The following is a 25,945-nucleotide window of genomic DNA, read 5'->3' on the forward strand; positions in this document are numbered from 1 at the left end:
ACATATAATTTCTTATTTTCAGTATGTTACCAATATTGCTTACAAGCATTCCTCTTTTTACTTCATATTTGCTGTTGTTAGTCTGTGATTTTTAGATACCAGGTGACCAAGTATGTTACATTGCCCTTAGAGTAAGAGTAAATTCTTGAATGAAAGCATGAGATTCTTTTGTGCCTTAAGTATACACAATTAAAAACATCGATTTTGTTACACTGATTTTGGTTCTTTGGAGAACTTTGATCTACTTATTTTTTTCTGGTAAAGTATTCTGGAAGCTATCGAGTTTATTAGATAAATAAGTTCTATACAGGAGGCATATAACTGTATTTTAGCTTTCTACTTTTCTTTGCTTGGTTTTTGTTCCGAATCATTTGAGATCAAAATTAGCACTAATACTTTTATTCTTATCTCATGTGAATGATTCCAAATAATGTCTGAGAAAGTGGTACATGAAACCAGGAATACACTCTCCTAGTAGTCCTCCAAAATTAAGCAAATAATCTTTGCTTTGCATCTTTTTTGGATATATAAATAAAAGTAAAAAGAAAAAAAAAACCTCAGAACTTTTCAACAATGTGAATATACTTAATGCTACTGAACTGTACACTTAAAAATGGGTGAGATGGTAAATTTTATTTTATGTATATTTTACTATAATTAAAAAAAGAGAAAGGAAAGAGAAAATAAAAATAAAGGAAAAAGGAAAATGAAGAAAATAAAATCACTTGAAATTTGTCATGTCATTCCACTCTAGGAAACACTAAAAAAAAACCCCCAAACAAACAAAAGCCAGCACATTCCAGAGATATGTCAGCATTTGCCTCAGGAAGACAAAAATAAGGAAAAACAGAACTAATAATAAAAGTAGCATGCAACCAAGACAACCCTAATTATTTAATTATGGAATTTAGAATAATGCTTTAACTACATTATTTTCAGTAACTAGCAAGACAGTAGCAATTATTTAACCATAATGTCCAGAATCACATTATTATAGTATTTCAGTGATGTTAGAAGCTTACAAAAAGCTGTACAATACATAAAATTTTAGAAAAATAAATAAGGACTTCTCTCTCATACAGGTTTAATGGGGGAATAACAATTGAAGTTTAAAAGGAGAGAAAACAGAGCACCTGGGTGGCTCAGTCGGTTAAGCTGTCCGACTCTTGATTTCGGCTCAGCTAATGATCTCAGTTTGTGGGGTTCGAGCCCTACACTGGGCTCTGTGCTGATGGTGAGCAGCCTGCCCTGGATTGTCTGCCTCTCTCCTGCTCACTCTCTCTCTAGAAAGAGAACTCAAAATAAATAAATAAACATTAAAAAATAAATAAATAAAAGGAGAGAAAAAAGTTATTAGAAGAAGAGAGGGTGAAATTTTATTGCAGAACATTTAATCTTTTAAAAAAGTTTTTATTTAAATTCCAGTTAGTTAATTTATAGTGTATTGTTGCTTTCAGGAATAGAATCACTTACATATAACACCCAGTGCTCATCCCAATAAGTGCTTTCCTTAATGCCCATCACCCATTTAGCCCATCCCCCACCTGTCTCCCCTCCAGCAACCCTCAGTTGTTCTCTGTAGTTAATTCTTGATTCTTGCTGCCAGTAGGGGCATTAATGTTATAATAAGGAAAATCTTTAAAAAAAGATAAAAAGACAGTTAAATATAGAATTAGAAACAACTTTTTAAAAAAAGATTTTATTTTTAAGTAATCTCTATACCCAACATGGAGCTCAAACTCACAACTCTGAGATCAAGAGTCACATGCAGTACCCACTGAGCCAGCCAGGCACTCTGGAACAACTTTTGAAAGAGTTTGGGTCATATCAAAATAAAAAAAATTCCCTGTCCTACATTAAATCCTTTTTTAAAAACTTTTAATTTTCAAGTATTTCCAGACTTACAAAACTCTTACAAAAAATGTATAAAGAGTTCCTTTACCCATCTTCACTGTACAGTAATATCTTACATAATTGTAATACAATGATCAAAGCCTGGGAATTAACCCTGATTCATGGCTCTTTAATCTGTTCTAATTGGGCCATTTTCTCAGTAGTACTTTTTCATTTGTGATCTTGACATCGTGAAAGAGTACTAACCAGTATTTGGTAGAATAAATCTACTTCAAATTGAGTTTGTCTTATGTTATCTCATGTTAAAGTTGATATGCATTTTTGCCAAAAATAGTGGAGAAGTGATTTTGTGTACTTCTTAATGCATCCTATTAGAAGACACTCTTTAACCTCTAACACCATAAAATGTTGCTGACTTGTACTGTATTTTCCTTAGCCCAACCCTGGTTACTTTTTTTTTTGAAGAATGGTGTTTGAAAAACAAAATCTAGTGTTAGGTGTGTTCATTACATTAGGTAATCTTTCTTCTAGAAACTCTTAGTGGACAGAGGTTGGAAAGGTACACACACACACACACACACACACACACACAAAGATAAGTATGTAAAATACATATATATACGTACATGTATACATACATACACACACATGCACATATACATCATACACATTTATATCCATTTCTAGATCTGTCTGTATTAAAAGCAACAACAGCAACAACTGAGTTTATACTTATAATCCAATTCTAATCCAAACCTACTTGGTCCATTCTAGCTTTCTCTCTTATCCTGTTTATAAATCTTTTCTCTGACAATGAGATAGCTGTCTCTCATACCAATACATTTGTTTATTTGCTAAATCCTAGATGACACGTAAGGTAGTTTCACAGTTCTTAATCTTATACTCCTATGAGAAACAAATTTATTACTTAGAGGACAGTTTTTGTGTCTCTGCTCTGGCAGTATATAGTAAAAGTACTATTTTACACAGATATATAGGTTAGTTATCTTAAGTCCAATAAATTTAGTTATTTCATCTCAAATAGAAAAATTGCATTTTTGAGAAAGAAAAACACTGAGGATTATTTATGTGAAAAAACAGTGAATATGCTTGAGTGGGACTGTAGCAATACCTTTCTTTTTGGTTTTTAATAATTCCACCTACTATAGTTTCTATATTAGGTAACTTTTTGACAAAATGTAAGCTTTAGTGGCCAAAATAACATTTTATGATTATTTTTTAAAATTTTTATTCATGTAATTTACAAAGATGTTTTACAGATACTTTGGAAAACTGTGGAAGAAGACAATTTATATATTTTTAACATGTGCTTTTTCCTCAATGTGTAAGTAATAAATGCTCATTTTTAAGAATGATAAAGAAAAAACAGTATAGAAGCCAGCAAAAATCATTTACTATGTTATTATCTAGAGATAACTACTGTTAAAAAGGTAATGGGTAGGGGCGCCTGGGTGGCGCAGTCGGTTAAGCGTCCGACTTCAGCCAGGTCACGATCTCGCGGTCCGTGAGTTCGAGCCCCGCGTCGGGCTCTGGGCTGATGGCTCGGAGCCTGGAGCCTGTTTCCGAGTCTGTGTCTCCCTCTCTCTCTGCCCCTCCCCCGTTCATGCTCTGTCTCTCTCTGTCCCAAAAATAAATAAAAAACGTTGAAAAAAAAAATTAAAAAAAAAAAAAAAAGGTGATGGGTATTGAGGAGGGCACCTTTTGGGATGAGCACTGGGTGTTGTAAAAAATAAATAAATAAATAAAAATAAAAGTTTGATTCATCTAAAAAAAATTATATAAATAAAAAAAATAAAAATCTCAATGTACGTCGTTTGCTTTTTTATATGGGTATATGAATAGCCATATGTATAGTGTTTAATCCTGCCTTTTTTACTTCTTATGGGCATTTTTATTGTCACTAAATATTCTTTTAAAAACGTGATTTTCAGTGGCTGAATATTTTTTCCATCAAATTCCATAATTTGTCTAGGTATCCTCCTAGTGTTCGGGATTTAGGTAGTTCCCAGCTTTTGTGCTCTTAATAAAAGGAACTTCATTGAATGCCTTGATCCTTTTATAAAACTTACATGTACTTGATGGTGAATGAAGGGTTAGTGCAATTAAAAGGTAGTAAATAGGGGTGGCTAGGTGGCTCAGTTGGTTGAGCATCTGACTCTTGATTTCAACTCAGGTAATGATTTTGGGGTTGTGGGATTGCACCCTGAGTCTAGCTCTGCACTGACAGAACGGAGCCTGCTTGGGATTCTCTCTCTCCCTCTCTCTGCCCCTTCCTCTGTTGTGTGTGCATGTGTGCTCTCTTGATCTCTCTCAAAATGCATTAAAAAAACAAAAAATGTAGCAAACAAGATGAAAAAGGTGGTTAGGACCTCTGGAGCAGAAAATAAGTGGCAAGACTTGTGAATGAAGGGAAGAAACTGAGGAAAGTGGAAAAGACAAATTCACATTAGATGGAATATACAGGAAGATTATTCTGGACTGAGAGCATGGCTGGTAAAATGTAATAATGCTTACCACAAAGTGTCTGTGAAAGGAATTTTACCGAGTCTATCAGTTAGTATTTGCTGTGTAACAAACCACCTCAAAATTTAGTTGCTTATAACATTACACTTTAAAATATTTTCTCATACTTCTGTGTATTGATGGGGCAGTTTTTCTTATCTGAGTTGGCTTGGGCTTGGATTGGACAGTCTAGGATGGCGTCAGTCACATATCTGCTTTAGAAGGGAAAGCTAGCATCTCTCCTCATGTGATTTCTCATCCCTCAATGAAACTATCCTGGGTTTATTTACATAATGTCAGAGGTGTCCCTGCCTCTTTATGAGAGTGTCTTTGGTGTTCTCCCATAATGCCTGTGAAAGAGTAGGCAAAAATAAATCCGTAAATTGGTTGGTGGTCATTTGTTCATGGAATTGTTTTATTTCAGTTGGTTTAAGACTTTGGTCTTTGAACCACTTTTTGGAATCACCTTTGGAGCTTCTTAGGAAAAAAATCTGATATGTGAATGTCAGGTCTAAAACTTGACTCAGTAGGTTGCAGTGGGGTCTAAGAATCTTATTCAAAGTAAGTACCCTTAGGATTTTCTGATGCAGGTAGGCTAGATTTTGAGAAAACCACTCTAGCTTATGATTCAGTGTATTACAAAAATATAGGGGAAATTCATGAAATACATATGGATGAGAGATGCACCAATTTAAAAATTGATATCCTGATTTGAAAAGAATGGGTTGTGTTCATTGCCTGCTTTTATTAAAAAATTTCTTCCTTCTTTTTCCTTTTGTTGTGGCTGGTTCTTCCATAGTTGTAAGATGGGTAGATTGAGAAAGCCTTGGATCTAGAGAGTGGAAGTGGTTCAGAAGTGAGTGAAAAGCAGGAGTCCAAACTCAAGAGCAAGACCAGAGGTCTGTTTGTTATTTTGGGGAAGTGCAGATGGATTAAAAACACTAAGAAATAATTTCAAAATCAAAATACGAACAAAAAGCAAACAGACTCATATGGATGAAGGCTACTATTTTTTTAATATTTATTTATTTTTGAGAGAGAGAGAGAAAAAGAGAGCAGGCACACATGAACAGAGGAGGGGTAGAGAGAGAGAGAGGGAGAGAGAGAATCCCAAGTTGTTCCATGTTGAGGGTGGGTTCTGACACAGGGCTGGCTGCTTAACCTACTGAGCCACCCAGGTGCCCTGGATTAACCAAGGACTGCACAGTGTTCCAGATATGGCATACAGAAATGAGACGGAAAGAATAGATGATGGTTGGTAATCTAAGCATTAAAAATGCTAGATTAAGTTGTATAGGGAGATGTCAGGAATGCAGTTAGTGGGATATCAAGGTACAGGGTTAGAAAATTCAGTAATTTGTGAAATGTAGTTCAGACTGTGGAGTTATCCAGTTCTGGAATATTAAGGTCAGAGTAGAATTAAAAGAAAGAATGGTTCTTGGTTCTGATTCAACAAATTACTGCCATATGTCCGTCCTCCTTTTTTAGGACCAGATTCTGACTTCCATGATTATAGAAGCATGGGAAAGAAAATGATCAGCATTGGGTTATTTGTCTAAGTTTTGTTTTAGGTTAATGACACTAATTACACAAGATATTAAATCAACCAAATACCACCTTTTCTTCTTTAATCAATTCTCTCTGCCCTTCTCCTTATGTCAAATAGGAACAGTCAATAATTTTATTTCTAGTGTGGCCAGTATTACTATTTATATTGAGTGTGGCCATTTTTTTTTACATGACTTATTTCAACTATGGGACCCTTCATTCCCTGAGGCCAGGAGCTTTATCTCTCTTACTTCTCCATTGTAGGACACCCCGCCTTGAACATAGGAGATGTTAAACAAATGTTTTCTTAATGAAGAAATTAGTGAATGAAGAGATTAGTTAATTTAAAAGGGAACTTTAAGCTTTGGAGCCTCAAAAGACTCAGAGCTTAAACAGAAGATACTCAAAATGTATGAACTGTTATTTGGTTATTCTCTTTAGTAATGTACCTGTTCAAGTCTTTTGCCCATTTTAAAATTGGATTGTCTGTCTTTTTTTTGTTGATTTGTATTTATATATCCTAATATAAATCCCTTGTCAGATATGTGTATTGCCAGTATGTTCTCTCATCTTGTGACTTGTTTGTTTTTTTCAATCTCCAAATGTAAGGGAGCATATATTGTATGATTCTGTTTTATGAAGTTCAAAAAGCAGGCAAAACTTAGCCATTATAGTAGAAGTCAGAACAGTACATACCCTTTGGTATATGGGGGGAGTGGTAATGGCTGGGAAGATGCAAGAGGCTTATGTGGTATTAATAATATTTTACATTTTGATATGGATGGAGGCTCCTTAGGCATATGCTTTTTAAAAATTAATTAAGCTGTACATTTATGATTTATGTACTATATGTTGTATCTCACAAAAAGTAAAAGTTAAAAAAAACTAACGATGTGAAAGAGTCTTTTAAAACATCTACTTTTAGACACTGTCAAAGGAGGGAAGCTTAAGTCATTTAAATGAGGAAAGAACACAGTCTTATGCTTTTGTCAGTGAAGAAACTGAGGAAAGTGGAAAGGACAAATTCATACCAGATGGGATATACAGGAAGATTCTTCTGCACTAGGAGGATGGGTGGTAAAATATATTGACTATTATCACAAAGTTTCTGTGAAAGGAGTTTTACTGAGTCTATAAATTAGTTTTTGCCATGTAACAAAAGGTTTTTGATTTTTTTTTTGGTATGAAAAATATTGTATCTTCATGGATTTACATTATATGTTACTAGAATGAGGCAAGTTTTGTACTCCTTCTATTCCTATTTTTTATTTTTATAGTTGAAAACATAAATATTTTCACCTAAATAAGTGGAAACTTTTATAGAGGTGTCTGTTTTTTAAGTTCTTTATCAGTCATATGTCAAAAATCAAATGGGGATATATTATTAAAATTATATTTCGGTTATCAACTTGTTAAGGATCTTCTTCAATTTCATTGTAAGCAGTTAGAAGTCACCTCTTTTGCAAAAGAATTTATTACTCAGTCATTAGTCATGTACTTTGTCAATAACATAAAGGCTTTCCCAAGGCTTTTCAAGTGATTCCTATTACTTTTTTACAAAAAGGCACCTTGCTTTACTCAGTATACTAAGAAAGGGTTGGTGAAATAAAAATATCATTTATTTTAATACGTTTATGCCAGTGTACATTTTTTTGATAAAGTACTTTTTTCTTATAAAGTATCTTATATTTATTCCCATCAAAACTTGAGCTGTAGGGGCGCCTGGGTGGCTAAGTCAGTTAAGTGGCCGACTTCAGCTCAAGTCATGATCTCGCGGTTCACGAGTTCGAGCCCTGCATCGGACTCTGTGCTGACAGCTCAGAGCCTGGAGCCTGCTTCAGATTCTGTCTCCCTCTCTTTCTCTGTCCCTCCCCCACTCAAGCTCTGTCTCTCTCTGTCTCAAAAATAAATAAACATTAAAAAATTAAAAAAAAAAACAAAACTTGAGCTGTAGACTTAACTCTTTCAGTTCATGGGCAATGTTCACCTTATAACCTAACTGGAAAGTTCAGTTTCATTGTCAAATAGAACAGCCAAGGCAGACCATCACAGAATGTCTAACTTTGGTTTTTAATTTACATAACATTGTTATTTTTCTCATGATAACCATATCACTTCTGATTTTCAGAAGTGATTCTGATGGATAATTCAGGGATTGAGTCTTAGTATGAATTTGTCAGTAAGGTGGCTGCACTTTTAATATTTTGTGCCTGTGTGCTCACAGGGCCATTCCTCAGAAGCAATGTCAAAAGGCAGTGAATGGACAAGATGTGATAGGCAACAAAAATTGTTTTCATTCATGCTGCCCTACTCAGAATTTATCTAAATTCAAATGATTCCAATGTGGGCCAAATTACTCTAATTTCACTCTTAGCCCTTAATGGAAATAGGTATAATAAATATAAGGAGAGACATAAGCTATACCATGTATATATTGTGCCTTGATTTAAGAAGACTTCCCAGATATCAGTATTTCAAACTATTCCTTTGGTGGGGACCACGGAAACTTATACTTCAGCACAGTGTATCATTGTGAGAGTCTAGATAACTAAAGACAAGTATGCTTTTTCTTTTCAAAGTGGAAGATGACTGATTATCAAAAGGCAAGTGGGAAAGGAAAATATGTTTGATTCCTGGACTGATTTCTCTAACAATAGGCTATTTATTTCCTGTTTGAAAGTAATGTATGTATATGTACAAATATACATACATATGTGTAACACGTATGAAAGCAAATTTGTTGGCCTTTTATTTTTAGTAGTTAAATTTGGCAGGTGAAAGACAGAGCCTTGTTATTTTACTGGGTTTTTAAAAAAATGCTTATTTATTTCTTTGGAGAAAGAGAAAGAGCAGGGGAGGGCCAGAGAGGGAGAGAGAATCCCAAGCAGGCTCTGTGCTGTTTATGAGGAGCCCGATGTGGGACTAGAACTTATGAACTGGGACATCGTGACCTGAGCCAAAACCAAGAGTTGGCCACTTAACTGACTGAGCCACCCAGGAGCCCCTATTTTACTGTTTTTTTAAATGGATGAGGAGGCATGAATTTACTTATATTTCCTTTTAAAAAGTTTACCTGTCCTTTCAATTGGTAAAAAGATTTCATATTTTCAGAGCAGTTTTAGGTTCACATCAAAGTTGAGAGAAAGCACAGAGATTTCCCATATACCCCTGCCCCCATACATACAAGCCTCTCCCATTATCAACATCCCCCACCGGAGTGTTACATTTGTTACAATTGATGAACTTTCAGTGACGCATCATTATCACTTAAAGACCTTAGTTTACATTATGGTTCATTTGGTGGTGTACATTCTATGAGTTTGGATAAACATATAATGACATTAATTCACCATTCTAATATCATACAGAGTATTTTCACTGCCCTAAAAGTCCTCTGTGTTTTGTCTATTCATCCCTCCTCCCTCCCCCATCTCTCCACTCCACAATTCCTGATCTTTTTACTATCTTCATAGTTTTGCCTCTCCTTTTAATTTTATATATGCCAGAAAATCATAGGATGTTATAATATTTCAACAGATCTGAAAGTTAGGAGAATGACTTGCAGAGTTAAAATTAAAAATCCAGTCTTTTCTGGAAAGGTTGCCTGCTGTCTAGCAAGAGATTAAGGTAGGAGAATTCATAGAAATAGAATCTCTTTGAAACTTAAATCAGGAAATCCAAAAGGCGTTGGGTATAGTACTTTGAAGAATTTAGGTTATGAATAAAAGAGAAAAGAGCAAGATGCAACTTTTGCCCTTTTTTTTTCATTTAAATTAAAACAAAGTCTTAATACCATGCTTAATTGGAGGAAAAGGAGTAGAAGAAAGTATCAGAAAGAGCCAATAAAATATTTGTATGAAATCACGGGCTATTAATTTAAATGCATGCTACTGTTTTTGAAAATATGCTACTTTAAAAATTATACAAGTTCATTTAAAAATTAAGAAAAGAGCATAAAGAATAAATAGGTACTATTCATAGCTACATTTAGAAGCATCATATTAATACCTTTTTTCAGCCATCTGTTCATGCATGTGTATTTTTGTACAGTTGAAAAAATATTGCATATCTAATGTGGCTTGTAACACTTGTTACTTTTATTGTTTTGTCATATAACTAAAAATTTGACAAACCTAATTTTAATGACTGTATAGTATTCCATCATGTCGATGTATCATAATTTAAATCATTCTCTAGAAGCTGGAAAAGGCAAGGCGGAATAGTATCTGCTGGAGCCTCCAGAAAGGAGTGCAACTTTACCAACACCTTGCTTTTAGCTCAGTGAGACCTGTGTCAGACTTCTGACCTACAAATTATGCTCATAAATTTGTGTTGTGTTCGCTTACTATATTTATGTGGATTTGTTACAACAGCAGTAGCAAACTAATACGTAGACAAACGCTTTTTTGTGATTCACTATGGGTCTGGAATATTAAAACCTTCCTTTATTCAAAACATTTTCCTTCATTATCATTCAAATTTCAAGTACTTTTTGCCAAAACACTAATTGAAATATTTACGACAATTAGTTTTTTCTCAACTGACCTTAATAATATTAAACAGATGTTTATTTATTAATGTCACTTTACATTTTTCATGCAAATTGTTTATGATTTTCATTTTATGTACTGATCAAAATCCATTATCTTTATTACTTTAGTTGCCATTTCTAGAATTGGCTCACAGCCCCAATTTTATTCCTTTACATTTTTACTGCATGGAGTTGAAGACCAATATCTCAAAAAATATAGAGGAATACTAGTATTTTTCTCTTCCAGTGAATCAGCCCAAATATTTTTTTACATGAATTTTCTGTTTAAAAAGCCATGATATTTGGATCTCCTCAGGGTCTGAATTTCTTTGAAAGTCTATATTAATAGACTTCTTTTCATTCAGTAAGCATCTGCTGAGTACTATAATATATGAAGTTTTTGATAAAATGTTGATGATACAGAGATAAGAGACCCATTTCCCCTCTTAGGGATGTCATAGTTTTATCGAGTCAAATGCCAAAGAGTAGGATAATGGCAGGCTGGATCATAGTCAACTTGCAAAAGGAACACATAGGGAGCCCCTTTTATCTTTCTTATCTTTCCACTGTAAAACTTTAACTGATCAGCCGGTTTCCTCCCTGGTCCCACTATAGTACATTCATGAGACAGAAATCAGAATAATTCATTTAAACATGTCAAATCATTACACCCTTCAGCTCAAACCCCCCAGTGGCTCCTCAACTCACTCTGAGTAAATGCTGGAGTTCTCAAGTCCTATGGGGTGAAAGGCCTCACATGTCTTCCTGCCTCTCATCACCATGTTGTCGTGATCACACAGCTCCAGGCATGAAGGCACCCTTTCTAGTTCCTAAAACATACTGAGCATGTTCCAACCTCAGGCTTTCTGTGCTTGAAGTTCTCTTAGTCTGAAGCATTCTTCCCCTGAATATACACTTGGTTTGTTCCTTCACTTCCTTGGAATTACTACTTCAATGTTATTGTGTCATTAAGGCTTTCCCTGACCATCCTATTTAAGAGCAGTTACCCTATTGGTCAGGATGTCCTAGCATCCCTAGCCTGCTTTATTTTTCTGCCATCCTGTATTTTATCTTTACTTATGTGTTTCATTATTCCCTGTGGCATATTAGGGGTTTTATGTATTGTCTTTCTCTGTCCATTAGGGGGTATGTATTCTCTTTCTCCGTCCATTAGGGGGTATCCCTGCTTCAGGAGGGACTCTAGTTAATGTGATCACTGTTGTATTTCCATGTGCAGACTAGTATTTGGCACATAGTAGGTCTCAAATATTTGTTGAGTTAATGGTTGAATGAAGGGAATCTCATTCAATCTTAGGATGTCAAAAGTATTTTCTTGTGGAAGTTACCTGGGAAATTGGTTTTAAAAGGTTACTAAGAGTGACTTTGAAGGGAGAAGAAAGGGTATTCTTAGCAGAAGAAAAGGCAGGCTGCAAAGTAAGATCTTCCGAAGTATTAGACTCTATTTTTTTCAATATGTGAAATTTATTGTCAAATTGGTTTCCATACTGAAGTATTAGACTCTAAATGGATTAAAGTTGTATCAAAGTTACTCAGCTCACTTCCAAGAGAAGTTGTAAATTGGCTTGTGTAAGTCTTATCTTCCCAACTCAGAAAAACAAATTCTATTACCAGTGGAAAGAAGAAGAACCCTGAAGATGGATAGAAAACTGCCTATCCAAGACAACAAAAGTACAGCAGTATTTTACAGGATGAATGAAAGCACTAAACCTGGTCATGCATGTTCCTAGTAGTATGGTTTTTATGTGTAAGAATCTTCCAGCAATGGAAACTTGGGCAAAGCTTTCCTTTTATTTGGGCAAAATATTTGTTCTGCTTCTGCCTCAGTGTTTCTGTTTTCAAATTTCAAAGTCACTTTTGGTGACAGCTCTACCTTAGGTTGACTTTCCTTATGTCTCATAGACTTTCAAATCTAGGGAATAGTAGAATATCTCAATAACTTATACAGAGGATAAAGGAGAGGGTATCTTTGAAAAGCAGTCATTGAAGGCTGAGAGTGATAGATGCAGTGTTACATGATATATAGAATTACAGAAACCTAGTATGGTGTAATAATTGCCTTAAAGATGCTTACAATTTGATGAAAGGAGTAAAATGAATAATAAAGCCAGCATTTATTGGGGACATACGGTATCCAGGCATGATGATAAGTAATTTCATAATTATTTAGTATCCATAGCAATCTTACTATTATGTTTATTTTACAGATGAGGAAAGTGAGGCATGGAGAGACTAAGTAACTTGCCCAAAGTTACAAAACTAAAAATTAGTAAAGCTAGTACTTGAATCCAGATATGCTGACCTCCAAGATCATACATCATTTTTCCTGAAAACACAAAATTACATAGTTAGAAGAAAAGTATTAATAGAATTTCATGTGGGAATATATATAGGTATATTATAGAATACACTTAGATATATACAGTCCATTAATATAATCGAGTAGGTAGGTATATGTATATGTGTGGATGTATATGTATATCAATACACACATATACACACACACACACACACACACTTTTAATATTGGAGCAATTAAAAGCAAGTAAATTAGTCTTTGACCTTATGCATTTGGCTAATCTTAAATATCAAAATGCAGACATTACCAATATTCCTCTGAATTTAACTATATTTTAGAGGATGAGTGGAAAGTTTTAATGATTTTATGAGACTTTTATTTTCCTAAGAAGTCAGAAAAATAAAAAAAAATTATTTCCCAAAGTGTGTTTACTTTTTTTTTACTTCTATATCCTTAAGTAGTATCTGTTATTAAGGAATCTAATGTGTATAGTACTCTGGGTTGACATCTATCTTTTAAAATAAGCCACTTTATAAAAATTTGGCATTTAGGAAAGTGCATTAACTTTTTCAGGCCCCGTTTATTGCTCTGCTGGAGTAATTCATTGGTCTGTTATATATCCTGGAGTACTTTGCTGGCAAAGTGAAGAATGTCATCTATTAAAACTCCAGAGAATATGCTGGCTTCTGTAGAGGCATAATGACTTATTAGGAAAAAAAAAGAAAGAAGGAAACAACACAACTCTGGAGATTCTGCCCAAGGTTTTGCAAATAAGCCTCAGTGCCTCTGTAAAATCTTCATGTTTCTGAAATTCCTAAAAATTCAGTAAAATCTCATTAACTTGATGTTGGTATTTTAAAACTGGTTTTAATTTGAAGAGCAATTCCCAAGTCACCTAAATTATATTATCTGTACAAATATACAAGTTGAAAATTTGGCGCACTAGCGGTATGCCTCTAGAAACATTTAATACCAAACAACCTCTTTCTTTCTTTCTTTCTTTCTTTCTTTCTTTCTTTCTTTCTTTCTTGCAACTGTTTTTAAAACTCTGAAAACAGAGTTAACTCACAATTTGTAAAACACCTAACAAAAAGCAGAAAGGAAGAGGCTAAAGCATTGTTTACATTTTATTTTTTTCCTTGGACTCTTTTTTTCTAATCCCTTGTCAGATAGTAATTTGTGTCAATAGCAAATGGTTTGCCTAAGGGAGAATCTCATTATGTGCTTGCTTGGCTCGCTGAAAATCAAATAATGTTGAATTTGTATATCTTTAATTGAAAGGTACTTCCCTTGGTCTCTGTTATTTTAAATCATTAGAACTTTACTTTCCTAAGGTAGAAATAGCACCAATGTATTTAATGGATGGAAAACAAACTTCAGTTTTATTTTATAAAATCAACTTTTAATCTTTTATTTTTTTTTTTTTTATACCAAGATCTTCTCCTTCTGCCGCGTCCTAGTCATGGCACCTGAATGAGCCAATGAACTCCAACTCAAGGAGCCTCGGTCCTCTTTGAATCTTATTTTGTCTTTCTTTTCTACTCCTATCTAATGGGTGGCCAAATCTGACTTTTTTTTTGCAACACTTTTCATTGTTTTGTATTTTTTTGTGACTGTTGCCCCAAACCAAGTTCAGGTGCTTACTGTGTAATACCTGCAAATACAGTAATGGTGTTTCTGTTCTCATCTCCAGTTTCAGTTTCGTCTGCATATCCCATCTGGAACACTGATATATTTAGCCTCCTGCTCAGGAACCAATGATGAGTCTCATTTTAAAAATCATACTTCAGTTCTTGGAAGTCAGTCAAGGGTCTTTTCAAGCTGACCCCAAACCTATCTTTCTAGAGTGATTTCTACTTGAGTTACCACAAATGCGTTAGGAAAACTGCACAATAATGTTCTTGATACATGATATGATTTTGCTATAGGCCACATTTGCTCATGATATCTTGGAAAAGGATCTTGAGCAATTTCATTGTATTCATCTATATAACATGCCCTAAGTTTATACAGATCTGGAATACAAGCCTATGGGCAGAAATCTTGCTTTTAAGCACTATGATATTACACATCTATGTTTCTTTAATGCTCAAATAAATGAATCATATCTTCTTCCCCCCCAATAAATGACAGCATTGTATCATCTTGGAAAGAAACATTTTGGGATAAATATAATTGAAAAAAATCTATTATCTGCCTAATAAAGTTTTGAGGTAGCGTAGAATGAAGGAGAGGATGGACTCTGGTCGTACACCACCAGGATTCAAACCCTGACTGCTACTTGCTAGCTCCTTCATCTTGAACATGTTTTTGAACCGCTTTACAACTGTCTCTTCATTAACAAACTATATCTATCACATGTTTATAAGGAGGATTAAAGGAGTTAGTATATGTAAAGCACTTAGAACAGTATCTGGAACTGCAAGGTAATAGAAAAGTAAAAACTAGTTATTAACAGGGACACCTAGGTGGCTCATAGGTTAAGCACCTAACTCATGGTTTCAGCTCAGGTCATGATCTCATGGTTCGTGAGTTCTAGCCCTGCGTTGGGCTCCACGCTGACAATGCAGAGCCTGCTTGGGATTCTCTCTCTCCCTCTTTCTCTCTGTCCCTCCCCTGCTCACTCTGTCTCTCAAAATAAATAAATAAATTTAAAAAAAATAAGAGAAAAGGTATACAACAAACATATTTCAGAATGCCAAAACTTAGAAACCTAAAGAGTTCTCTCTTCTTTAACTTGATTTGTGTCTAAATCTCTTTACTGGATACATTTCCTACAATGAATTTCAACCTTTGGTTATTTCTTTTTTTTTTTTATTCTTCTTTTTAAAGTTTATTTTATTTTTGAGAGGGAGGGGGAGGGGCAGAGAGAGAGGGAAACACAGAATCTGAAGCAGGCTCCAGGCTCTGAGCTATCAGCACAGAGCCTGACGTGGGGCTCGAACTCGCAAACTGCGAGATCATGACCTGAGCCGAAGTTGGACACTCAACCAACTGAGCCACCCGAGTGCTCCAACGTTTGGGTATTTTAAAATGAGAAGACCCTTTCTCATTGTAACCCCAATGAAAGAAGATATGTGACTTGTAGTGAACTGTCCCTTGTAATAACTCCATAGCCAAAATTGCTTCTGCTGACCCAGAGACTTTCTCCACAACACTGCCATAGTCTTTGAAAATGTTGAAGGTCAGAAGGATGGAGAACCCTTGAAAAGAATTATTATAGCCAAGGAAAATTGTTAAGATCATTGACCAGTATTATATGCCAGTCACTGTTTTAGGTATTAATTATTTTAGCTCATTTAAGTCTGATAACAACCAAATGAAGTAGACACCATTATATATGCAGCCACCCTCCCCCCCCCTTTTTTTTAAATTAAAAGACTGTGGTATGGAGGGAGTAAATAACTCACTTAAGGTCATACAAACAGAAAATGATGGAACAAAAATTTGAACTGAAAAGTCAAACTCTATCATTCTCATTCCAGGCAAAGCCTTCTCCCACCACTTTAACCTCTAAGCATATTATTGCCCCTTTATAGCTAATATAAATATTTACTCCTTGTATTTAGTTTACATGGGCTGCCATAAAAGACCACAGATGACTGGGTGGCGTAAACAACAGAAACAAGTGTTCTTACAGTTCTAGAGGGTAGAAGTTCAAGATCAAAGTCTCTACAGACCTCTCCTGAGGCCTTTTTCCTTGGCTTTCAGATGGTTGCCCTACTGCTGTGTCCTCATGTAGTCTGCCCTTTGCTCATGCATCTCTGATATATTCTATCTGTTCAGATTTCCCCCTTCCTATAAGGACACCAGTCAGATTGGATTAGGGACCACCTACCTTAAGGGCTTCATTTTCACTTAGTCACCTCTTTGAAGACCCTGTTTGTTTCCAAATACAGTCACATTCTGAGTACTGGGAGTTAACATCTTCAACATACAAATTTTGGAAGGAAGCAGTTCAGCCCATAACACCTCTGTAATCTGTGACCCCAGAAATCCATTTCTGGAATGTGTTGCATTAAAAAAAATAAGCTTCAGGCAAAAATTTCAATCTTTCATCATACTTCTTTCAGTTAATAAGCATCTGATGATTTTGTCAACACTAACGCTTATCTCCTATTCTTTCCTCTCTTCAAACATGCTGAGTTATTGGGAACTTCGCACACTTTTATCCCATATGGCACCCGCATCTGTGTCCACCCATCCCTGCTATTTTGCTCGCTAGATCCCATCTTTTCTCAAAGATTGGAGGTTCTGGGATAAAAGTGCTTTGTTTGTCCCGTGGTTCTCTTTTGAGAATTTGCATGTTCTAACTTAGTTCTCTTTTCCCATTAGTTCCCCACATTATGCAAAGAAGGAGAAGGAAGGCTGTGGACCTTTTCATGTTCATAGCTTCTATCCTACCACAGTAACTTCAATTAAACACTCACTCTAAACCAAGCACTGTGGGAAAGTTTTTTATATCCATGCATGCTCTTTTTAGTTTCACTTAGTTTTATGTTAGCTAAATTTATTACCCCTATCTACAAATTATTATCCTTATTTACTGGTGTTTAAAGTGAGTACAATAGTTACTAAGTGTCACAAAGCTAGTAAATGGTAGAACTGGAATTCACACTTCAGAGGTTGGCTTCTTCACCCTGGTGATATATAGTGGCCTGGCTTTTATTATTGATAAACTTTTATCATTGTACATGACATTGCTGAGCAATTTCTCATTATTTATGATGGTGAAAAATTGGTAGAAACTCATTTAAAGGGGATTATTCCAATTATATAAGTGTAACACTTTCATCTTCATGATAATCAGATATTAGAGTATGGAGATTATCAAAATGAATACCTATAAGTTACAAAATGTGTGTTAAGCAATTCATACTTATATGTACAAAGTCTCTCTTAGAGCCCCGGGGCTGCATGCAGGTGCTAAACATAAATGGAACCCTGATAGGATCTGAGAAAAAGAATCCCATGTTCCAAGTATAAGTAGGAACGCCAAATATTGCATTGATTCTGGCTCTGGGAAAAGTACATACTGTTATATTCCGGCACATCAGAATTTTCCAGGGATGTGCCTGGTGTCTTGGAATTAAGCCAATGTGATTTTCCTGCCATCTAAGTCTTGATTCTTTATAGGTCTCTGTGCCATGTTCATTATGTAAATCATAGCTTCCTGTCCCTGAATTGTGAGACTTTTTTCTTTCTCTATACAAATGGAAACACCCTCAACATTTTCTAGAATCTTGCAGATATAATCATCATTTGTCCCTTTATAGCTCCAGGCTTACTTTATACAAATGTGTGAAAGAACTGATGAAGGGAAGTCATTCATATGCACCCATACTATTCAGTAATTATTATTACTTTTATTTATTGATATTAATATTTAAATAACAACCCGTAGGTTGTTTATTTTTGGCAGAGAGAGGAATACTTTACTTTTCTGTTGTTCTGCTTATACTTAGGGACTTACACACAGGCTTTAAACAACAACAACAACAACGAAACTATGTTGTGGTGCTATTCAATTTCAAATACATTTTACTGGTCCTTAAACTTAGTTTTGTCTGACAAATCTTTCTAATATCTTTGGAGAGATGTTGTAATTTTTCAATCAATTTAGAAAAATCAACAATACCAATATCAACAACTCAGTAAAAATATAAATTGATATCATTTGGAATCACTGAAATCTACATACCTTGATTTTTAAAATGTCATTTAATTAGAATAAAATATAAATATAGATTTATTTTCATTGAGATTTGAAATAAAGTCATTCAGAAAAAAACTCAATGTTGCTGAAATAACACGATAAAGTGATGGCTGACTCTCAACTGTAGAGGGAGAGAAGAGTGTTTTACAGCAAGTGATAAGGGACAAAATCTTTAATTCTGGTCATAATGAAGATTTTTGGTGGGATTTATATTTATATATCTTGAAAATCCTGAGTCCTATTATCTGTAAATTTATATGATCTTATTTGTAATAACTGGTGAATCACTTCTGAAGACACAAATTTATTCCCATTATTTTTGATGATAGACAACCCATTATACTAACCAGTAAGTTTAGGAATCTAGCAAGTTTATGAATGCAGCCATACCACAAAGTGTGGAATATGGCGGAGAGGGGAATAATATGGTCATGTTAGCAGGCTTGGAGAGCAATCAAAAAAGCCTACAAAAGGCTGGGTGTGTCTTCAAATTCTGATTAGGAATTTCAGTGCAGATTAATGGGGTCCTGACTGAAATCAACACATTTCTTTTGAAATCTGGCAGTAGGTTTTATATTGAGGGTCCCCAAGACCACCCTCAGGCTTGAGGACTGACAGACACATAGGACTCAGAAAAGCTGTTATACTCACGCTTATGGTTTATTACAGTGAAGGGATATAGATTAAAATTAGCAAAGTGAAAAAAGCATGTGGAGCAAAGTCCAGGGAAAATCACAGGCACACTTCTAGGGTTCTCTTCCAGTGGAATTGCATAGAAATGTGCTTTATGTTCCTGAAATGATGTGTAACAAGATATGTGAAGTGTTTCCAGCCAAGGAAGCTCACTGAAGCCTTGGTGACCAGGATTTCTACTGGGGATATATCATGTTGGCATCATCATGACTGACTTCAGCCAGTCAGACTTGAGAACCATCCCCCCCACCAGATCAAACTGAACTAAGAGTGGCTCAAGGCTTCAGTCATACAAAAACATTCTTATCAGGCAGAATATTCCCAGGGTTCAGAGGTCATCTCCCTGGAGCCAGGCCAAGGGTGAGTCTTAAGACAGATTTTTCTTTGGAATGGGCAGGGGTTGAAAAGCCCAACCCTTGATAGAGGGGAGGGATGCAGGGGTGGGGGTTAGGTTAAATGGGTAATGGATAGTAAGGAGAGCACTTGTTGTGATGAGCACTGGGTATCATATGTAAGTAATGAATCACTAAATTCTATGCCTAAAACCAGTATTACACTACATGTTAACTAACTAGAATTTAAATAAAAACTTGAAACAAAAAAAAAAGAAAGAAAGCAAAGCCCAACCCTGATTAGTTAACCTTTTCCCAAACAAGTTTATAGCTACAGAACGGTAGATTAATAGGTTAGTTTCCTACAATTTTATTGAAACACATTTTCTAAAAATAATTAAGGAAGTTATTAAGGAAGTTGTAGGATTCACGGCGATAAGAGGTCTACCTGTGGGAGAGACTATTGTTCTGAATCTTTTGTTAGTGGGGAGTTTAGTAAATCATCTGGAGTTCTAGAAGGAGACCCATATCACTCAGTATGCTTTAATAAAGGAAAAGGTACATTTTACATTAAATCAAATATTTATATCTTTTTCTTTCATAACAATTTATATTTCTTTGGAAAAGCTAGAAGAACAAGATACAGAACCCCAATACCTTCAAATAGGAGAATAATATTTTTACAGTGAACACTGATTTATAAGTCTAACCCCCCAGAGGTGCACACAGGTTTATCATCCAGCTATAAATGTCTAAATGCATAATGGAATACAAGGTCTAATTTCTAAAATGTATTTGGATGATGCATTACTCATTGATAAATGCAGCTGAAGCAAAAAAAAAAAAAGAATTCAATTTTTTTTAGAGGTTGCTCATACAATGCATTTTTAAAGCTTTCAGAGATAAAAGGCAAAAATATTATCTAATCTGGTATTACAAGGGAAAAAGGGAGGACCATTTGACTGTTTTTATTTGTCTGCTTTCTTGGTTTTTAAAACTCTAATAATCCCTTTCAGTTTTGGAGCAAATACAAATCTAGTGGGGACAGAGGACCAGTAGTTAATATTAGAATTATTAGCTTATCATGAGCAATGTGTATTATAGTCAGGATACTATTACCTTTTGCTAATTGCTCATGCTGGCATTAATTAGCTCCAACATAAAAATAATAGAGGCCATGCATACCTCTTAATTTTATGCATCTTTCGGAGGTTCTATTTTCCCATGAAAATGATTTGTTCAGTTAGATCTCAATAACGATAGACTCAACAGCCTTCATTACAAATCCAGAGAGGTATATGTGTTAAAATAGCCACATTGCTTATGTTGTTTAAAAAAAACAGTAAAACTTGAGTAGACACAAAAGAATATGACTGGTTATAATTATATCATAGCTGGAACAGGAAATGTGATAATGGTTTTCTTGACAAAGAGCAGAGCAATCAAGGATAGTTCTAGATTTCACTTCATAATAGGCTATATAATGATGGGAATGGGATTGCCACAATTGCCACATTTCTCCAAATAAGACTTTGATAAGAAAAAAAAAACAACAAAAAAACGTAAGTCCAAGAAATCCTGAGCTCAGAGCTTAAGATTCAAGAGAAAGATTGTTAAATGTTAATTTCAAGTCAGGAAATAAAGTTAGGCATTAATAACCTATAGAGCATTTCTTAAGTACTCCATTTTCAAAAGGCCATTTTAGTACTGTGCCATGGTTCTTATTAGTTCTCCTTCTTTTAGAAGTTGTTTTTCTTATAAAACTTGACAATTTTAGATAGGTGAATGATAGTTTCATTGACAGCTTGACATTGCTAGATAAACTAATTCATTTTGGAATAAATTCAATGTCCAATGGCACAGAGGCTTCAGATCGAACATGTCAGAAATTTGTTCTTATTTTCAATCAATGCTTATATTTGTATGATTAGCAATAATCTTGAGAGCTGGAATTAGTTAGAAGAGTTCTATGGTAACTAATTTTTTGTGACTGTTTCTTAAATTTGGGTATTTTTTTAAAAATCTAGGGTCAGTACAAACTCTATTCTTAAGTAGTGCTTTCTGAAGCAGTTTTCACTGGAAGACATCCCAATTTGCTTTTTAAGGAATCCAGATTTTCAAAAGTATAAATGTACAATGATTTTCTTTTTGAAATTCAAATGTAACATACAAGTCAGTTTACTTTTAAATGAAGATTTGCCTTTCCATTGGCGAAGATAAATTGATAAGTAAAACCTATTACTTTTATTGTCAGTGTTTCCCAGAGTAAAGTATAACTAAAATACGTGACATATAATTTTGCTAACGCTGTGTGATCATAAAAATTGTAACAGCTACCTTCTAATACTTCCAAATATGGACGATTAGCAAAACAGCAACAAAAATTCAGTTAAATCCAAGACATACTTGTTGAGGTCTTACTTGTTGGGAAACACAGTATCATATCCTGTGAGTGATAGTAGGAAAACTAAATTCAGTGTTCGAGTAAAAAGGAATTAATGATTTTATCATAGTAGTTAAACCTAACTGCTGTTGTTAGGCACTGAAGTGTCCAAGAATCCTTATGAAAAAGAGGAAACTCGTACGAGCTCAAAGATTTGGAGACAACTCCATCAAGGAAGTGGTGAGAAAAACTGGTCTCAAGTGAGGGATACAATTTGGACTTGTAGAGGGAAGAAAAGGAGGCTTTGGGGAAAATTATAAAAAAAAACCCAGAAGGTTGGATAATCAAGTTAGGGCCATTAGGATGTCTGCAGTATCAGACTTCAGCACTTTGCAGGCTTGGGCTTGGCCGTAATGGATTAAGGAGTTTCCCAAAGCATGTTTTTGTACTTCCAATTTCCAAAGAAAATCTGAATATTGTGTTTATATCCCCTTACATTTAGACTCTCTTGTGTCTCCTTTTCAATGGACTCTTACCCTAAATATTTGGGTGCCTAGTAATAACTCTTCAAGGAAGTCAAATTTTGAAGGACATTTGAAGGAATTTCAAATATTTATTATCCTAAAATTTTTTCTAAATTTCTAGAAATACTGCAAACTTCAAGAATAAAGGAAGAAATGTAATGAGTTCTTATTGAGGGGCCCATTTTCTAGTTTTTTTTTTCGGGAGACTTTCAGGTGATTCAGCTTTCCTTATACAGGAAAGCTTTTCCTTTTCCACAACACAGCTTTTCTCAGTATCTCTACTCTAATCTATCTTCATGTCCTTGTGACATTTGCGATAGGGAACCATGAGGTATTAAATCATTCCCTTATGTTCACAAATAAGAGGCATTGTATCCCTGCTGGTGAATCATTTCCAGAGTAGTATTAACTGGGATTTGAGATCAGGGTCTGGAAGCACATTAAGCTTCCATAAGTAATTGGCTTGTTTCTTTTGCTGTTTTTTTTTTTTCTTTTTTCAATTCTAAGTCTTAGAGGCTCCAAACATGATGTGGTAGATGGAAATGAAAAAGTAGATTGTTGTAGAATTTATTAAGCTGGGATGGATGGAATGAGAGAGGAAGAGAGAATGAAATAAATCAAACCACAGGTTTGATATGGTAAATCAAACCATAACCAGCACTCCCAAGTATTTCCTGTGGTTACAAACAGCCACTTTATCTAAACTGCACATAAGAATAGAGGATAAAGTCTCTTGAGTAAAATGTCTGCATCTGAACTCTTGACTTGACGGTTACTTAACTGTATCCTTGGGGCAAGTTACATACCTCTTTATCCATGAAATTGGAAAATTCTAGTACCTATCTCAGAGTTGTGCTGATTAGCAGCTCTAAAGTATGTACTGGAAGGTGCTTGATAGTATTTAGAGTAGTGTCTGGCTTATAGTAAGTGCTCAATAAATTCTAGAAATTATTACTCAGTGGAGATTATTATTTCTAGTGTAGCTCAGTGGACTTTATAATTCTAAAATATTTAAGAATTAAGATTATCACCTCTAATGATATTTTACAGATTGCATATTGGAGTCACCTGAACTGTGCTTGCATACCTAACTGGTTTGCAGTTTACAAGATAGCATAGCAGTTGGTTCATAGAATACCAATCATAAGAGTGTACTGTAACAGATTACTTCAGAAGACCGAATGGACAGCATTAGCTGACAGAGCCATGGAAAGCAAGATGTGATCGCTTTGGGCATAGGTCACATTTAGTAATCTGTGTGACATCTAAATTAAATAGATGAGACAAATATATTTAGTTGAAAATGTTAAAGGTTAATAAAAATTAATAGTCACAGGTTAAAAAAGTAGTCACAGGTTAACATAAATTAAACTGGAAGGTTAACATAAAAGATGTCAGCAGTTTAGTAACCCACAAATCTCTATCAGCATACAATTTGATAAATGGAGTGTGCTTGCTATGAAAATTCACGTTTAAGGTAAATGCCCTAGCTCCTTTTCCCTAGAAATTGCTATTTTAAAAGTATTCTTATCCAGAAATTCTAGAGCCATTACAAATACAAACACCATCTTTGTGCTGATAGAAGACATCTAGTAACCATTTCACCCTCGGCTTTTTTGGTGTGCATTGAGGAGATTTCTACAGTACTCAGTGTAGTAACTATCGACCTTTGAAAGATTCAGACCATTAGAATTTTCAATGTGGGTGTCTGAGAAAAATACCAATGAATTTACTTAAGTGTTCCCTTTTCCAGTGAATTAGGAACCAAAATAAATTGTGGTGAACATCTCTATTATTCATTAATATATGATTATCCTTTTCTTCTTTGAAGAAGGATACACTTCTCAATTACCTTGCAGATAGTAGGGACTAGTTTCTAATTCTAACTAGTGCCACATGAGCAAAAGTCGTGTGTGATGCTCCTAGTCTGAGGATATGAAAGATCCTCCTTGTTTCTCTAGAGTCTCTTCTGTCTGAAGGATTCTGGAAGCAGTCCCTGGGTTCCTGAGGGATTGAGATGGTAAATCATAAAGTGAAATCAGCCTACATTTCCAGGTTTTTGATTGGAAGATAGCTGTGTCAAGAGTTGCCTAGGTTTGTAGCTGGCTTAGCATAATAGAAAAATAAACTTTTATCAAGTCACTGAGATTTTGAGCTTATGTTATTCTAATACGTTATCATAGTATAGCCTTTCATATCCTAATTAAAGCAGAGGGTTAAATAGCACTTATTGTGGACAGAATGACTTTTGTCTAAATATAGCTTTAGATTTGGAAAGATTAAATTACTCAAATTCAGAGAAAAAATACCAAGTAAACAAAAACTTAGAATCATGGTGTCACTTTATCCATTTATCTATCTGCCTACCTACCTACCAACCTTCATTCTCCCATTGCTTTCAAATTATTATTATCTGTATGGGTGAAGCATACCTTCAGGGAAGCTCAGAATTCAGAAAGAATTTGGGTTGGTAAGTAAAGATGAGTTTCTATTTATTATTGATTTTTTCTTTTGGGGGGAGGGGAAAGTACTAAGATTTCCCTCATAATCCATATATTAGATAATTTTCCACCTTGCTGAAGATTACTTAGTGTTCCTATAGTTTGTAAAAGAAAACTCCAAATCCAAGACACTAAAACATAGTTACCTAAATTAAATAGAGAAAATAGAACTGAGGCCAGGAATTACTAAATACTTCTTCCTTATCAAGAAAATTTTAGAAACTAGTGAAGGGTGAGTAGTGTAGGGTGTAAGTGTGGGCTGGAAATTTCCAAGAGGGAAAGGGAAATTATTTTGTTGGCATCACCAAAAAGTTGGTTCCAACTGGCCAATATTTCATTTGATCTCTTCTGCCCAATTGATGCCTTTGTTATTTCTATTTTGTCATACTCTCTCCCCAGAAGACATACACATATTAATATAGTAGACTTTGATTTCTTGGTGTGGCAGATTTCGTTTTCCAAAGATAGGTGCACCAGTATATATCCCAGGCCACATGCCTTTCTTGCAGTGTAACATTGACATTCTTCCACTGAGAGGTAGGTTCTACATTCTTTCCCCCTTGAGCCAGGGCCAACCTGTATACAACTGCCTCTTCCAGGAAAAAGTGGCAAAAGTAATGCTTCATGACTTCAGAAACTCAGTCATGAAAGGCTTCTGTCTGTTTCTCTCTCAAGGTATATGACAAAGGAAGCCAAAATTGCCATGTAGGAAGTATGGCTGCCTTAAAGCTAGTATAGACACAGAGGATCTCCAGCCGTTCCAGCCCTAGCTCTACAAGTCTCAGCCCTGGCACTGGGTGTGTGGGTAAGTGAGCCTCCAGATAACTCCAGATCTCAGACTTTGAGCAGTACTAGCCAACTCTGATTTCACAAAAAGCCCTGACAATACTACAGATTCATGAGGAAATACACGTTAGTGTAGTTTTAAGTCTTTTAAAATTAGTTTTCATTGAGATATTTTATTTGATTATATTAATTATATTATTTAAGATATAATTCAGTTGCTATAAATTTCACTATTTC

The sequence above is a fragment of the Panthera onca genome, chromosome A1, assembly GCF_046562875.1.
Source record: "Panthera onca isolate mPanOnc1 chromosome A1, mPanOnc1 haplotype 2, whole genome shotgun sequence".
In the NCBI taxonomy this organism is placed as follows: domain Eukaryota; kingdom Metazoa; phylum Chordata; class Mammalia; order Carnivora; family Felidae; genus Panthera; species Panthera onca.